Raw genomic sequence first — 4,563 nt, forward strand, 5'->3', positions numbered from 1 at the left:
CAGACGCTTAACGACTGAGCCACCCAGGTGCCCCGGAATCCACCCACTTCTTTCCTCTCATACCAAGCCACATTTATTTCTCACCTGGACAGGTGCAGTAGCATCCTAACTAGTCTCACTGCTTCCACATTTGACCCCTGTTCCCACCTTCCCTCACCCCATGCCAAGTTCAAGTCCAGCAGCCAACGTGTTCCTAAAATATAAAACAGTATCATGTTAAAAACTGCTTAAAACCCATCTATGATTCCCCACTGCAAATAGAATAAAACCCAAATGCCTCCAAGGCATTCTGTCTGGCTTATGTCCATCCCTCCAACCTCATCACTCCATCGTGCACTGTGCCTCAGCTCCCCTGGACTTCTTTGATTTTCTCAGCATGGTAGCTGCCTTCCCAATTTAGGGTCTTTGTCTTTGCTGTTCCCTTTGCCTGGCACACCCCTTCACTATGCCTATGATCACCTTGTCTGGAGCAGACATCCCCCTTTAGTTTCTATCTCAGACCCTTGTTGGTTTCCTTTCTATGCCTTATTTCAAGCTACAATTGCTTTATGTGTTTGCTTCCTTGTTTATTGTCTTTTTTTCCCCCCCTCTATGGCATTTATCACCATCAGATGTCCCTCATGTTTTATTTACTTGCTTTCTTGTGGATTCTGTTTCCCATAACTTGAGTGTCATCTCTGACAGGGCAGGGGTTTTTGCCTTCCTTACCTGATCTGTGTCCTGGCACATAGTAGGTACACAGTAAACATTTGTGGAATGAAATAACATCTCTCTCATTTGAACTGAAGCTTCATGGGGGCCAGGACCTTGTCTTGCAGGTTCACTGATGAATCCCGAGACTAGTCTGCTACCCGACAGGCGGTGAGGTTCTGTATAAACAGGCTGAAAGAGTGAGATGATCTCAAAGCCTCCTTCTCTCCAGAATCTCTGCTTCTATCAAAAAATCCACTTCCTTCCAGAATTCCTGATTCCCTCCAGAATCTCTGCTTCTCTCCAGAAATCTGCTTTCCTCCAGAATCTCTGTACCCAATGCTTCTACCTCTTCAGACCTGACACCAATCTCCAACACACAGGGGGAAGATGGGAAAGCCCATCTTTCTGAGACTGGGTTTCAAATCCCTAAGGGGAAGAAAGCTTCCGACTCTGGGGATGAGGTTTCTGCATCATCAGCCTTGATCCTTTCACAGATCCACTGCCATACTCAACAAGAATTAAGGATCCCTTGCGTTTATGTAGGGGCTGCAGTTTACCAAGGCCAAAGTCCACAGCAAAAGTCCCCCTCCATGATGACTAGGGCTTCTGTCTCAGCAACACCCCTGCTCTGCCCTCCATGCTTACTATAGCTTTCTCCCTCAGCAAAAGACTGTCCTGTGTTTACTATGGCCATCTGCCTAATTGGCAAACATCTTTATTTCTGTTCAGTCTGTTTAGGACAGACTTCTCTTGTACTGGGGTTCATGTGGGAGCTCTTATGCTTACAAAACACACCCTAGAGTTTAGCAGGATTTCCAGCCCTTGGCGAGTGCTTCTTAAGTAGCCCTCATATCCATTCCCACCACCCCACCCCCTTGCTGCTGTTTTGGCTTCTCCCTGCAGTCTTCCTGGACATGGCCCCAGAAGGAGCTTTCTGATACCCAGATCGAGTCCTGTCTGCTCTGAACCCTTCCTAGGGCCCCTGTTACCCCCAGCAGGCAGCCCTCAGTGTGCAGCAGCTTTTCACTCTTCTCAGGAGCCCAGCCTCCTGGGCTTGCTCTTCGCCAGCCATCTTGCCCAGGGAGCAGCCATTCTACACAGGTTCAAGGTGCTTCCTTACCTGCAGACCCCTGCACCTGCTGTTCTCTCAGCCTTGTCTCCCTCCCACCGCTTTCTTGTGCTCATTCTTCTTCTTCTGTTTTTTTAAGATTTTATTTATTTGAGAGAGAGAGAGAGGAGTGGGGGCAGGGGCAGAGGGAGAAGCAGATTCCCAGCTGAGCAGGGAGCCCGATGCGGGACTCGATCCCAGCACTCCGGGATCATGACCTGAGCCGAAGGCAGACACTTAACGAACTGAGCCACCCAGGCGCCCCATCTCGTGCTCATTCTTACTCACCTTCTGGGGCCTGGTTGAAACACTACCTCCTTTACAAGGCATTCTATGACACCTCATGCTGAGCTGGGTACCCACCTCGGGGCTCCCCTGTGTCCTTGCTAACTCCCCACTATGGCACATATCCCTCTGTGTCCATGCCTGCCTTCCCACCAGACGGGGAGCCCATTGAAGGCAGGGACTGAGGCTGACTCAGCTATTTCTCCACTGCTCCCTGCAGGGCCTGGCTCCTGGGAGGCGCCAGCAAATGTTTGCTGTGTGAATAAAGGGATGATCGTTACCATTCCTCTGCTCTTCCCACAAATCTGCAGAGCTCGCTGCCTCACCTTGGATAGGTCTTTGCTCCATTGTCACCTTCTCCTCGAGGCTTGTTTTGTGTGTCTCAGCCTATCGATAACCAGTGTTGCGTCTGGACCGGCCCTTGTGGTTCTCATGATTGCAAGATGCCCTCAACAATAACCATCAGGAAACTTTAAAAAAAAAATAAAGTTTTTTTTTTTTTTTAAATTGGGGGCCATAAAGCGAGGTCACAGTGGATGGTGGGTGCATGGGTCTCTGGGATTCTGCTTTTATTGGGGCCCAGGGGGGTAACTAGGGTTTCACGGGCTCACTCTGTGAATTTAAAACACGAGTGGGGGAATTTAAAGCATGGGAAGAGGGAAAACAAGCTGCAGGGTGATTTTGATTTACGGAAATCAGCTAAGGTCTCTCAAACAAAGGAGCCTGGGGGACAGGGAAGGCGGCCTGGCTCTTTATCTAGTCGTGTGCCTGGCATCCTGTTTACTGAGATACCCATCTTTGAAGTGGATACCTTGGCAAGCAAAGCTCAAGTCAGTCACTTGCATTAAAAAAAAAGAGAAAACCCAACGTCAGGGCTTCCACTACGCCTACTTAAATGTTGGCCTGTTTTCATCCCGATTTATTGCCACCTGACATACTATATATTCGACTTATTTTTCTCCTTTCTTTTTTGGCCTCTCCCATTCAGGCAGGTGCTTGTTCACTGCTGACACGGATGAAGTGCTCAATAAATATTTGCGGAATGAATGGATACATGAACACACAGGTCTTGAGGTCAAGGAAGGTTTCCAGTGGGGCCTTAATCTTTCTGCCAGACTGTGCCTCTTGCCCTTGAGCCTGGCTCAGACCAGGGAGGCCAGGGAGGAGGTGGCTGCAGAGCGCAGAGCTCCCACCTGGGCCGCAGAGAGAAACAAGGGCCACCTGATGCACAGGTGTGGGTACAGTGACCTCTTGTGGCCAAGGCCTAGGACAGCATCTTCCCAGTTCCCCTGTCGGGCCCTCAGGTCCCATGTGAGGTCTGAACAGTGGTTGAATCAGAATGGAGATGGGCTGTAAGCACAACATACATTCTGTATTTCAAAGGCTTAGTACAAAAAAATATATATATATTGTAAAATCTTTTAAAGTGTTAAAACTTTTTGTTTTTTTTTAAAGATTTTATTTATTTATTTGACAGAGAGAGACACAGCGAGAGAGGGAACACAAGCAGAGGGAGTGGGAGTGTGAGAGGGAGAAGCAGGCTTCCTGCCGAGCAGGGAGCCCAATGCGGGGCTCGATCTCAGCACCCTGGGACCATGATCTGAGCCAAAGGCAGACACTTAATGACTGAGCCACCCAGGGGCCCCTAAAACTTTTTTAGTTTTAAAAGAACAACATGTTAAAACTGTAATATGTGGGGTATTTAGGTCAAATATATTTATTTGGGTCCAGTGAAATATATTATTAAAAGTTCACCTGTTCCCCCCTCCTTTAAAAAATATGGGTCTTAGAAAACTTAAAATTACACATTTGACTCACATTATATTTCTATAGGATAATGCTGAACCACGGGCGAACTCTAACCATCCATCCACCGCCTGGTGTGGAGGGACAAACTCCAGCTAGGTGACCTCAGGCCAGTTATGGAGCCTCAGGCTACAGCCAATGAGACCGTGGTGTGGATGAAATCAGATGATGCAGCCTCCGCGGTATGTACAGCACTCAATGAGAAGCATGCTGATTACTGTAAATGAGAGAGGCCATCGAATGAAGCGGTTTTGCTTATCCCGCTACCGGCCAACATGACACATAGTAGGTCCTAAAAAAGGGTTAGGACTCTCCTGAGCATGCCCAGAACCCGGCAGAGTACTAGGCAAGCAGCCCCCTGGTTTCTACTGGCTCTGGAAAGGAAAGTTGTCCAGTTCTCTCCTTTCTGACACAAGAGTTCTGGTCTCCGGACCCTCCTCCCTCAGACCCTGGAGTCCTGGCCCCAGTTCCTCCTTCTCCAGCCCCCCAACCCTCCTCCCTCAGTCCCAGGACTCCCGGCCCCCAGCCCCTCCTCCCTCAGACCTCGGAGTCCTGGCCCACAGCCCCCCAGGCCCTCCTCCCTCAGACCCAGGAGTCCCGGCCTCAGCTTCTGCGGGGTCACCGGTAACCGGTCCCGTCCGTCCCCCTCCCAACCTCACACCGAAGCCCGG

At 49.7% G+C, this 4,563-nt stretch overlaps 1 long non-coding RNA gene across 1 annotated transcript; it reads right to left on the reverse strand.

Annotated features, from left to right (window-relative positions):
* Window positions 1–3,778: 3,778 nt before the first annotated feature.
* On the reverse strand, window positions 3,779–4,563 carry LOC145717680 (uncharacterized). Its single transcript, XR_014141064.1, has 2 exons — window positions 4,481–4,563; window positions 3,779–4,435 (listed from the first exon to the last, which is right to left on the reverse strand). It is a non-coding gene; the product is annotated as an uncharacterized LOC145717680 (long non-coding RNA).

The sequence above is a fragment of the Leptonychotes weddellii genome, chromosome 16, assembly GCF_054177405.1.
Source record: "Leptonychotes weddellii isolate Sample4059 chromosome 16, ASM5417740v2, whole genome shotgun sequence".
NCBI lineage: Eukaryota > Metazoa > Chordata > Mammalia > Carnivora > Phocidae > Leptonychotes > Leptonychotes weddellii.